This window comes from Canis aureus, chromosome 18 (genome assembly GCF_053574225.1).
Source record: "Canis aureus isolate CA01 chromosome 18, VMU_Caureus_v.1.0, whole genome shotgun sequence".
Taxonomy (NCBI): domain Eukaryota; kingdom Metazoa; phylum Chordata; class Mammalia; order Carnivora; family Canidae; genus Canis; species Canis aureus.
This window is the reverse complement of record NC_135628.1, coordinates 11,798,768-11,811,690: the sequence shown is the minus strand read 5'-3', so window position 1 is coordinate 11,811,690 and position 12,923 is coordinate 11,798,768. Positions and strand designations below refer to the sequence as shown.

Genomic DNA, 12,923 nt, shown 5'->3' with positions numbered 1-12,923 from the left:
AAAAGCATGGAAATGGATAAATCTGCTAACGAATGGGAAATAATCTCATCTTTTTACTCTTAACCAAAGGTGATCACAAAGGGTAGACAGGTAGAGTTCACATAACTGCCTGTCCTGGTTTCTTTACTGGCCATGCCTCATTGTCTTTGAGAAATCCTGGCAAAGGACACACCTCCAGTCCTTTTTCCAATCTTTGAACTTTTCTTAGTCTTCTTTATTTTCCTTTTCTGTCCATTGTTACCTAACTTAGTGAAGAAAATGGAAATCACAGAGATAGGCACCTTCCTAGAAAGATCTCCTTTCTCTTCCAGAGCCATCCATTCATAATCTTTAAATTAAAGTGTGTTTATTAAAAAAAAAAAAAGTGTGTTTATTGAAAGAAATCTAGAAAATCAATTGTTTAAAAAAATTATTCACCTTCCAGAAATAACCATTCTAAATATTTTTATTTTTATTTTTTTCTAAATTTTTAAAAATATTTATTTGTAACATAATGATCACTTTCCAGGTCAATAATATTATTCAAATATATTATTTAAATGACTTTTCATTCTATTTTGATGTTTTATAACTTAATGGGTAGTTGTTGGACATTAATATTATTTCTAATTTTTGAATTAGATGACATGGTGAATGTCCTTGCATAGAAGTCTTTGCACTTTTGGAGCCGTAATACCTAGGGCATTCCAGAAAGGCTATGCCAATTCCATTTGCTCTAATAATGTATCTATAAGATAGCTTCATCCTGCCACATCTTTAGCAGAACTTAAAATTTTTTAAAAAGATTTTATTTATTTTTGCAAGAGAAAGAGAAAGAAGGTGAGCATGAGCAGGGGGAGGGACAGAGGGAGAAGCAGGCTCCCCACTTAGCAGGGAGCCCAATGAGGGACTGGATCTCAGGACCTTGGTATCATGACCTGAGCTGAAGGCAGACGCTTAACTGACTGAGCCACCCAGGTGCTCAGAACTTAGAATTTTTAACTATATATTTTCCAATTTGTTGGGTAAAAAATGTGAATCCTCATGTTGAGAGGAAACATTTAAAACAAAACTACTGATTGGCTATTTACTTTATGAAATTATTTTTTTCTCTGTGCCCATTTTTAAAAACTATTTTTAAAAATATGAGTGTATTATTTAGCTCTTACTATATACGTCACTTACTAGCTTTGTTCTACCTTCTTTTCTCTTGTCCTTCTTTCCTTTTATCCTTCCTTCATTTTTTCCTTCCTGCCTTTCTCTCTCTCCTCTCTCTCTCTCTCTCTTTTTCTTTAAACAAACTCATTGGAAATACTTTTAAAAATAACATTAAACAACAAATAGTGCTGCCAAGATGAAAAGATTTTCTGTTGACTTTGATTTACAATTTGGAGTAGGTATATAATGCTTGTTCCTCTTAAGAAACAAAATATTTTCTAAGATGTAAAAGAAAAAAAGAGGTTGAAATTTAAAAATGAGTAATTAAAAAAAAAAAAAAAAAAAAAAACACTTGGTTTCCTGTTCCCTGATAGTAGATCTAATGGTTTTTATAATAGAGAAATTTATTTTTCTCTTTCTTTTCTGCCTGCTTTGATTTATGCTGAATTAATATAGTACTTGGGTTCAATAGTGCCTGCATTAATGAATAGGATGAAAGTAATGGCATTTATACTCCACAGCATAATATAGAAGACACAAAGATGCAGTCCAGCCTGTGAATTTCTTCTTTGATGCACTATCCGCCATAAGCTACTGTTTAAAAAAATCACCTATTTTATAAGGAAGGATATTTGGAAAAGTTACCTAACTTTCCAAGACATAGATTTCTCAAACACAAAATGAAGATCCTTGTTGGGCTTGGAATTCTGTTTTGTTTTCCCCTAACTTTTTAATATAGATGTTGGTTCCCATATACTTCTAGGAAATAATGCAGAATGGCCGTGTATACCTTGCACTCAGTTTCTCTCAATGGCAGCATCTTGCATAACTAGCATAATATCACAACCAGGGAATTGTCATTGGCCCAATCCATTGACCTCATTCAAATTTCACCAGGTTTACATGCATGCTGTATGTGTGTGCACACTTCGCTCTATGCAGGCTGGCAGTTTTCTCATTGCCTGATACCGACTTACCACATGGTAGGTCCTCAGCAACTGTTTAGTAACAATTCTTGTCTAATCTTTCCTCTCTCTTTTCTTGAAAGGAGAACTTCTGGGTATTCTTGGCCTTTGATGGTTCATCATAGTTAAAATGATGATTTCTTCAATGATGCCAAACTCACACTTAATCTCTTTTTCACTCCCAGACATTTGTAGGGGGAAGCTCAAAGTTTAGTAGCAGAGCCAGGGCTTGACCCAGACCTAAATCATCTGACTCATTCCATTACACTTGTTTCCCAAACTTGTTCTACTGTAAGAATCATCTGGGGCAGTGCTTCTCACTCTTCTGTGTATATACAAAAACCTTGGGGATCTTGCTAAATTACAGATCTTGATTCAGCAGGTCTGGAGTGGAGGCTGATATTCTGCATTTCTAAAAAATTTTAGGTGATGCTGGTCCACCAGCAATAATTCTGTAGCAAGCAACTTAGATACTTGCTGAAAACTCAGATTCCCGGGGATTTTTTCTCAGGATTCTTGTTCAGGAAGTCTAGAGTGTAGTCTGGGAATTTATATTTTTATCTAACATCCTAGCCAATTCTTAGTATAAATTACTTTTGGCAAATCCCAAATATCTTCTATACCACCTCTATGCAGTTTCTGAATTTTTCTGGTTCCTTTTAAATGTACAAATATTGTTTACTTTAATATTGTGATTTAAAGATTTGGTGCAATCAGCTTTTTCTGTCATTTTATTTTGCTTGGTTTGGTTTTTGTCTTTCGAAGGCCCCAAATCCAGAAGGAAAAATCAGACTCTTTTACTGAAAGTTTAGTTCAACTCATAACAGCTTTAGGGCATTAAAATAATTTCAGTGCCATTCCATTTGACACACAAAGATTTTATCAGTGCTTTAAAAAGTCTTCCTAAACCTGTATATAACAGCTCTTTTCCTGATCTAAATAAATAACACATTGGACTTGCAACCAGAAATTTCTTATCATCTCTGAATTGACTCTTTCCTGGTCCAGATAAAAAATAGTGCTTAATCCCCCAAAGATATAGACAGTTATGTGAGCTGGTAATATTGATAAAAGAGAATCATGGCCAGACAGGAATGGCTAGATTCAACTGTATAAGTTGAAGCTGTATAAATCATCAAATAGCATGGGAATTGGAAAATATCATTATAAGCAACTTGTGTGAACCCCTGATGTTTTAAATTAGCCATGAAATGTGACTTGCTTTGTAATATTTTGGAGCTTCTAAAGATCCCAGCTTTTAAATTGAAATTTTCCTATTTGGCAGCAACACAGCAGGCCTACAAAATAATTTACAACCATTTTACTTTGTTAGTTATCCTTTTTAAACAACCCTTGAGGGGAGGAAAACATTATTAATCCCCATTTTATGGATGAGGGGATTGAGGTATTAAGAGGACTCAAAGGTTTGATTTAGCGGCACACTTGGATTCCTTAGTTCCTGTCCAAGACCCTCGTCATCCTCACTACATCAGCATGCCTGCTCTTATTATTTTGGCTTATCTTGATAAAGAACATGGACTCAATTTTCAAGTTAACTTAAGCACTTAGAAAAACTGGGGCAAATTTAGCCGCATTGCTTTCTCACACTGATGGAGTAAGTTCTATTCTGCTATTCTGCAGGGCTACTGATTTTTTCTTTTTATTGCTGTTATTTGTAACTTTTGTACATCTTCATGGAGGAGTTCACACCGTAGGACTACTCTTTTAGAGGAGTTTACTTCAGTCATTTTTAATAATCAAAAAAAAAAAAAAAGAGGGCAGAATTGTGATTCTTTTTTTTTCCCCCTCACTCATTTTGTTCAGACTTCCAAAGAATGCGTATGTGGGAATCATCATCGACCAGAAGGCACTGTAACTGTGATTGAAGTAGGAATCTGTACATTGTAAGTGATGCTGGAACATTTCCTTAATATTTCATTCCTTAGCAAAATAAACACTTTACTTTGGTGTTTTATGCTTTGAGAAATATTTTTTATTCGTACTGTTATTGAAAAAAATCTTCCCTGTAACCTTGTGTATTCTGCAAAGCAAATCTTGAAAGATGAGGTCACCGATGCTCACTCAGCAAGCTAAAGAGGTTCTCTTTCGCAGAGGCAGGGATGGAGCTGCTTCCGGTCTCTTCCCGCGGCAAAGGAAGTAACTGAAAGTAACACAGTGGTCACCAACCCTCCTCCTGGACTGAATACATATTTTACTGATGTCATTTACATATTGTTTCTCAAAGCATAGTTCCCATCAGAATCACCTCAAATTCCTGATTAAAAGAAAGATAACTTTAATGTACTTAGCAGCTACAGAGAGAGGACTGGGGAGGCAACCTGGAAATCTGCACTTCAGCAAGCTTTTCAACCTGCACTTTAACATAACTACTCAAATCTGAGATCCACAGCATCAGGGTAAGAGGCTTGATTTGCCCTGGTCATAGGATCGCTTAGGGAAACTGTGAAATTTATGGGTAACTGGCATTGCTTTGTTTCTCTACAGAGTGAACTTTTGGCTCTAACTTTCAATTACTTTCTCACCAAAATAGTTTCTATCTGGCAAAACTATCCAGAGTGGCAAGATGCCTGGATGTTCTTGAAATCTTCTCGCCTAGCATCTTGGCCCAAGTAAGTGGACTCCAGTAAAGGAATCTTTGCAGCTCAGGATAAACACCAGGGGCTAGCCTTAGGTTTATTCCTCCTCCTGGACTTTCAGGCAGTGGGCCACGGGGACAGGATGCCTGTGCTTGCTGGAGAGCCTGTAGCAATTATTCATGGCTAGCCAATTGGCTTTCACTGTGTACACCCTGATAACCTTTTTTTCCCCAAAATGCTAAATTTGATATCTCCTTTAAACTGCATAAACATTTTAATGGATATAGAACTCAGCCATGCAATAACACTGAGCATTTAATGGTGGCATGAAATGCAAAGGGGTCACTCTGAGGTCTCTATTGCTTCCTTATATTCGGCCATATTAGTACTAGTCAATGAGATTCAAGGAGATCATAGTTACTTGGAGTAGTAGAACACTAGGTGAGAAAACTTCAAAAGGTATAATGTATAAAGAGAAATAAAACGCAACATTATTAACATCATTGTCAAGAAAAGTGATGTCAAATTAAGTTCTCTTTTTTAGGTTTCTTTAAAGGCGCCAAAGCAAGGCATTTTTCAGGAGAAAACCTAAAATACCAGATTTCATAGTTTTGGAATATCGCATGCTCGTGTAATTTCCTCAGATGCTTAATTTTCTAAAATCTCTTTATCCGGAAAATTATTTCTACCAACTCTAGTTTCATTGTTGTTCCCATATCCTTGACCGTTAACCCAAAACATAGACATGGACTTGGGTGAGCCAGGGGCCAGCTGTATCAGAAACTGCCAGGGTTTTTGCTGAACCTAATGGGAGCTTAAGACCTTACTGCAAAGAAAGGAGGAGAGAAGAGGAAACTGGTTTGACTCGCCATTTCTCAACCTTCTTCAATTTCTCTTCCATAAAATCAAAGGGGATTGTATCAGTTTATCTTTAATGTAGTTACCAGCTCTAAAGCTATGACCCTCAATGGAACCTTTTGGGAGAGGGAAAGGAAAGGAAGAGAAATATAAAATAGGAGAGATAAGAGGAGGAAGGAATGACAGGAGGGAGGAGAGGAAGGGAACAACTGTATGGTTAAGAGAACATCTCACCAATTACCTTGTCTGTGATTCTGTGATACTGAGCAAAGGAGTACCTTATGTGGTATTCAGAGGAATTAAATAAATAAATAAGCAACTAAATAAATCACAAAAATCATTACTAGTTTTCTCACAGCCAAAAGTGATTTAATATCTACTTGGCCCTCGGTTAGTTTCATGAATTATTCATGTATCCCTTTAGGTACTACCTGTGGTTGATCGAGTTATGTGGCATCGCTGATATGGACAGTGTCATGCTTGGGTTGTAGAAGCCAGTAAATTGAAGGTGGTTTATAGGAGGAATGCTAGAGGTGGCTGCGATAAATCTAAAAAGTTATTTCAGTTCATTTAAAAAGCCTCTGAAATATAAATAACAATCCCAGTGTGAATGGTAGGCTCTTATCCTATCCAGTTTCTTTGTTTGCTAATAACTGTGAAAATTATCTCTCACCCGCAGAATCAGAAAAGTTTATATATAATGACAATACATGGACACTGTCTCTGGCGAAATGAAAATTCCTTGACCATGCCTTATTTTATTGATTCTACTGACTAAATATTCTATATTGGAGGATAAGTGAATATGGATATTTAACAAGATTTCGGGAGAAATCAATATGCATGTATTTACTGGCTGCATTTAATTTTTAGGAGGAAATAAAAATCTGCATTGAAAAGGCTAAAACTTAGATTTATTTGTATGCATCGAAGAACAATTGGAAAGGAAGTGTTTTTTTAAAGTTCAGTCAGCCAGACAGATCACTGGAGGGAGCTCTAACTTCACAACAAAACCAGAACTCTTTCTTCATTTGCAAATTTCACCTATAGCCAAAGGACACCCCCCCCCACACACACACACACATCCTTAAAAATAAAAATCAATAATAAATATGAAAAGGGTCTGGAAAAGAAAAACGTGTTTGGGGGGCATCATATGCCACATTTACTTACAAATAAAAACAATATCATTATTCAGAGCCAGCAACATTTAAACAAGGCAAAAATATAGGGTATACAGTGAGAACCCCAATATACACTTTCCATGAAAAAAATACTTTGAAAAATATGCTTTATAGTGGTCAACTCCAAATCCCCCTTATAGCAAAGTAGACACAAACAGAACAAACCCCATTCTCCTGCCCAGTCAGGTGGAGGCTGGACTTGGTGTTCACATCATTAGGATAAGCTCTCGGGCGTTCTCTATGGGGGGAGACTTTGTACGGAGGTGTGGATGATGTCCTGGGCTCACCCTTCGCAACATCACAACTGTACCTGTATCAGATAAGTGAAGGGCACTTAGCTTTTCAGGACGTGAGTGATGTGCTTGGCAGCACCCTGAACTGGGGACCAGGACACCCAGACTTTGTTCACTGCTGGACTTCTAACTGTACGTGAGCCTTTGGGCTTTTATGTTGCTGGTAAAATAGAAACACGTAAAGGTTGATCTACATGATTTCTAAAATCTCTTCAACTTTTTAAGCTATGATTATGATGTTAAAATTGCTTATTTGCTTTTTTTAGTACTGACTAGGGTATACATTTGTAGATGTACTACCAACTTCTGGGAGTGGGCTTTGTGAATGTCAGCCCCATTCCCCCTGAATGTGAACCATGTTATGTTTAGAAATACAGCAAGGGCATGGGACTGGCTACAATAAAAGCTGAATACCACATTTCAAAAGGGAACGAGATGAATCTGGGAAGGAGATGTCCAACTTTGCTTCCCCGTGTCCCAGAAAGGAGACCAGCTCTTTCCTAAAAGCTCTGTCCTAGCTGACATATAAACATTCCCCCCTGGGCACCCTCAAGTGCTCCATGCCTTTTGATGTCTACATAGTTCTGAAACCAAATCATAAGGGGCCCACTTTGTGGCAAAAACTATCCCATAGTCAAGACTCCCCAGTTACAACAGAGAGTACTGTTTTGAGACCCTGGGTCTGAGTGGCCACAGGAAGAAACTAGACCAAAAAAAGAGCAAAGGGATGGAAATGGATCCAGAAGGGCCAGAGTTCTTCACTGGAGATGAGAATATGATAATACTGATAATACTGGGTCATTAGCCCAATCTCCTAGTAAACTGGCTTTTTCAGAAATAAGAAACCCCTGGTGGCTTGGGCCAAGGGAAACCTCCATTGGTTAAACCTGGGAACTCTATCAGCAAGAGGCCTGGCGCATTCTTCCTTCAGAAAGGGAGGGAAAGCTTCTGGCATTCTATCCTGCCCTTGTCAATAGCGGGTACAAGCAGCAGTGATTCAGGGATAGCAGGCCGGTGATCCCAGCTGATGCTCAGAACCCGGTTCAGTGCAGTATTCCTTGAAAGTATTCTTGTAGCGTACTGTGCATGCGCCAATTGTCTGCTCTTCAGAATGGAGGCGTCATTATTAGCAAGGGGACGGAGGCAAGCTGGCTGCCCATCACTGGGCTTACCATAGGGGCCCACCACCAAGTGCTCAGGGACAGGAGGGCCATGTTTCCTTTGGGATATCCAACCCCGATATAGCTCTAGCTTCATTCAGGCCTGCTGTTTAGAAACCCCCAAGATGTCGTGTTCCAGTTTAAAAAACTCAGACAACATTTTCTAAGATTCCTTCCTATACACACTTCTTTATCCGCCTCCCATTACTTACCTGGTCTTTTGAAAGCTGGCTTCAGCTAAAAAGCAAATCTGTAGTAACATTCTGAAAAAATGACTCTGTAGGAAGTTGAATATCTTTACGATCTGGCCAAACCTGGTAGGAATTCCATATGGCCTGTTTAGATAGGCCATGGAGCAGGGACTTCTGGCTGGGATTTGTTATAGTGTTACCTGAAGCCAAGCATATAATTTGCAGGTCCCAATGCAGATGGAAATGCAGTGTCCTTGCTTAAAAATTAGGATAGTGACAGCAGAACGTTAAACCAAGCACAGGGCATTTCTGAGCATAAGGCCACATGTGACTTCACAGGTCCCATGTTCTATGAAGCCAGTCCTGCCTGGAATGATGAGGACCCTGTATTCAATCTGATAGACACATAGGACTGGACTGGAGTCCAAAAGTATTACCCACAGGGGGGGGGGGGAAAGAAACAAAACAAAAACTAATACAAATAAAACACAATAAAATAAAAACCGAGCTATTCCTGCCAGAGTATTTTTTAAAAGGTGAGAAATTATTTCAACAAAGAAGCTGTGATTGTGTTTGGGCCAAGTCCTTAAAAGGATAATTAGTTAAATAGTTTTGGAAGGAGCACCATGGAAAGAGGAAGTGTTGAAATCATATGACATTTTTGTTAATGTCAATTAAAATTTTCAATCTGAGAAGATGTAATGGTTTCTTCCAAATAGTTTCAAGAAATTGGAAAACAGCTGGAGATACACACAGGAGCACAAAGATTGACAAGAAATCTCTTGGAGGGGCTGGCAAAGTGTAGGGGAGAGGTGCTTTCAGAAGGCTGGAGGCAGTTTACCTGTAACGGCCCACAGCCTTAAAATAATTAAAATAAAGTATATGTGGTAGTTCAACTGTATAATTTCCTTGTGGGTTCTTTTTTTTCCCTCTAGCATTGTATTTTGCCCAATCCTATTATTCCAGTGGGGGAAAAATTACCTTGGCAATAAATACACTGTATTGTAACCTTCGATGTAATATTTTGTGGTTTCAAAAACAACTTCGAAACTATTTTTTTTCCCTTCAACAATAGCCATTATTCTGCAGTGATTGACTTTATGACAGTGTGCCTTGGCATTCATTTTGCTTGAGCTCAGACCTCCAAGTAAATATTTTAAGGTAGCATTGTGTGATTTGCATTGGTTGAGATCTGGAACCGTACAATTTCACAGCTGTGAATGTGTTTTCTCCTCTCTGCACTGCACAGCTTGCTGGCATCCTGACTGCCTCAGAGAGGCACCTTCATCACCTCTGAGATGGCATCTGACATTTCCTCCAGCCAGTTACATGCAGGTAAAGTTTCTATTATCACATCCAATACTTGTCTCTCTTCCCCAGGTCCTGAGCCTCTTGCTCCTTACCCTATTCTCTGGACAGAAGCTTATCATTTTGGACTTACAAGTTCACCATCCTATGCTAGTCCTCTTTCTCTCTTGAGTTAAAAACTGGCCAATCTAAAACAAAACAAAACAAAACAAAACAAAACAAAACAAAACAAAACACTGGCCAATCTGCCCATTTTTGGTTTACCTATTAATGGATGACTGTACACCTGGGCGCCTTTGTCAGTAACATGTTTGCTTTTCCTTCGAGCCTTCTGCTATCAGAACGTTTAAACCAAATGAGTGCCTAAAAGGTAGAATTTATGTCATGGGAAAGGCCAGAAGGAGAGTTGACTTTGGGAAGGAGTGATATGTTGTGACCTTAAAAATAACAAAGTTGCTTACTTTCTAAAGTAAAGGTAATCCTATTTCTTAGGTATTATATCTCATTCCTTTGAGGATAAGTATGTTGGCTGACCAAGGATAATTTGGAGAAGTTAAAATTTAGGGATCTGAAGACAGGCCATGATTATGGCCTTTACAGTCCTTTCACAAGGAAAGTAGATTGAACTTAAACTTCCCAATAAGACAGCCCCCAGGGCTAATGCTTTTGGGATAAACTTGAAATGAAACTGCTTCATACTGAAATCCATTAGTCATTTCTTTAGCAAACTCTCCTGGGTAGGACCCCTTTAGCCTACATTTCTTGATTTCTGCTGTAGTTTATGGTGTTATGACAAGGTCCAAAAGAAGACTGTGGAATGCAATCTGTAAAAGCACCTTTTACCTAGAATTTTTGAATCAAAAATGACTCTGGAGAAAAAACATGATAATTATAGCTTAACATAATAATGCAGAGGATACAGCTTACAATGAGGTAGTTTCAATCATTGTCATTATTATCACAGTTTTTGGAAGTCATTAGTTGCTGAATTTTTAAGCATTTTCCTTAACAAAATGAAAACTGTATTTTTACTCATGCAAATGATGTCATCAAATAAGTGTTCTGAAGATGGTGAGGAATTGTGTTTCTTATTATCACTAGATCTTCCCCGAGGCATGTTGCAAGAAATAGTTTATTTATAGCCCCAAATCCCCAATTGCATAAGGAAACAAAGGACGTTTTTACTCTGGAATTTGTTTTATATTTTTAATTTGAAATAATTTATACTTAGAGAAAATTTGCAAAAGTAATATGAAGAATTCCTGTTTACCCTTCACCCAGGTTCCCCTAACGTTAATATATTACATAGACATACTCCAGTGATCAAAACCAGGAAATCAATGTTATCGGCGTAATGCTTTAATAATAAAAATTTTGGGGGCAGCCTGAGTGGCTCAGTGGTTTAGCGCCTGCCTTCGGTCCAGGGCCTGATCCTGGAGACTCGGGATCGAGTTCCCCGTCGGGCTCCCTGCATAGAGCCTGCTTCTCCCTCTGCCTATGTCTCTCCCTCTCTTTCTCTCTCTTCTCTGTGTCTCTCATGAATAAACAAAATCTTTTAAAATAATAATAATAATAATAAAAATAATAATAATAATTTTCCATGAATGTCTTTTTCTTTTGTGGTAGAACCCAATCAAGAGTGCCACGTTGTATTTGATTGTCACATCTATTTAATTTTCTCCCTTGTGTGAAAATTCCTCAGTCTTTCTTTGTTCTTCATGATGAGGGTCATATTTTAAACAGGTTATATTCTTTTGAGCTAATTAATAATGAAAGGACAAAAATATCCCTGACATTTAAAAACTTCAGGAGGAAATGATATATTTTCTTAGAAATATTTGAAATTATTAGCATAATCTTTGCTATTTTTGAATGTATATATTTAAAATTATAAATTAAAATCTAGTTGTAAATATTTTTTAATGATTTTGGAAGAAAAATTTTGTCTGCATATTGGCTGTTTTCTTTTTGTAATGAACTTGTCTTGAGCAACATAAATCTAGAAAAAAACTTTATAAGTGGCTTTTGGATTTACAATTTAGAAGAATTTTTGCAAGAAAAGTAATTAGTATAATTTCTCTATTGCCTCTGAAGCTTAAATTGGAAAGCAATTCTAGTAATTTTGTAGCATCATTGTGACCAACCATCTTACTCATTTAAATAACAAAATAGATTTTAAGTAGTATGATCAAATTCTGCATGTAAACATTTATCTATAGTCTGTGTTCCTAACTTAAGTTCCTGAATCATTGTTTATAAATCTGATACAATTATATAATTGTATATAAACTACATGTGTGTGTAATTATTATTAAAATTGAGTATTAAAATTGAGCCACACCAGTGGTAAAAGTTATTGGAAATTATGGCAAAAAAAAGCAAACACTCTCACTTCTATATTTGTAAGTGTTACAAAATATATGCAAATGGCATTGAATAGATTATTGTTTTTTTTTTTTTTCCTCGAACCAACAGATTACTGCCTGTTTGGCATAGGTATAACATTGTCTGATGGGTAGAGTTAGCATCATACTGCTTGGCTAATGTCTAAGATGGATATAGTGGGAAAATGTTCATCAAAATGATTTGATAACAATTAGAACAGTATCTTCTATTTACACATTTTTAACTGTAATTTTATTTAGTGCTCAGAATATTCAGTTGTAAAAATTAGCTACTCCTGAAGTCAGCTGTTATGCAAATGTATAAAATCATCTACTTGTTCTCTACTCTTTGTCCAAGGTGCCCTTTGCATCAAGAAAGATTGAAGGAGCACCTGGGTGGCTCAGTCAGTTAAACATCTGCCTTTGGCTCTGGTCATGATCCCAGGTCCTGGAATGGAGCCCTGCATTGGGCTCCCTGCTCAACAAGGAGCCTACTTCTCCCTCTCCCTCTATAATACTCCCATTCTCTCTCAAATAAATCAATAAAATCATTAAAAAAACGAAAGATTGCATACTGTTTGGGTATGTATATATTTGTGTTAAAGCCTAGCTCCCCTCTAGATCATGGAGCATGATGCCAGTATAGGGTAGCCACTTAGTAAATGCTTATTGAACTCTTAAATGTCTGGATTAAGTGGGAAACTGGTACAGACACTCAAATATATGACAATTGTGGTGATAGTAGCAATATTATGGACCCAAACACTGCATGCTATATAGACGAACTCAAAAGTTCCCCACCTTTTGGTAGCTTTTGAGATTTTGTTCTTGTACTTGTCTAACTTT

The 12,923-nt window shown here is 37.2% G+C and overlaps 1 long non-coding RNA gene and 1 pseudogene across 2 annotated transcripts in view; one reads left to right on the top strand and one right to left on the bottom strand.

Annotated features, from left to right (window-relative positions):
• Positions 1 to 12,594, top strand: part of LOC144288575 (uncharacterized) — a 271,172-nt gene extending 258,578 nt beyond the window's left edge. For both annotated transcript variants that reach the window (XR_013356544.1, XR_013356543.1), the window contains exons 5-6: positions 9,635 to 9,720; positions 12,436 to 12,594. This is a non-coding gene — a long non-coding RNA (uncharacterized LOC144288575). The remainder of the gene's footprint in view (positions 1 to 9,634; positions 9,721 to 12,435) is intronic.
• LOC144289223 (small nucleolar RNA SNORD116) lies at positions 3,878 to 3,965 on the bottom strand (annotated as a pseudogene).
• Positions 12,595 to 12,923: the final 329 nt, after the last annotated feature.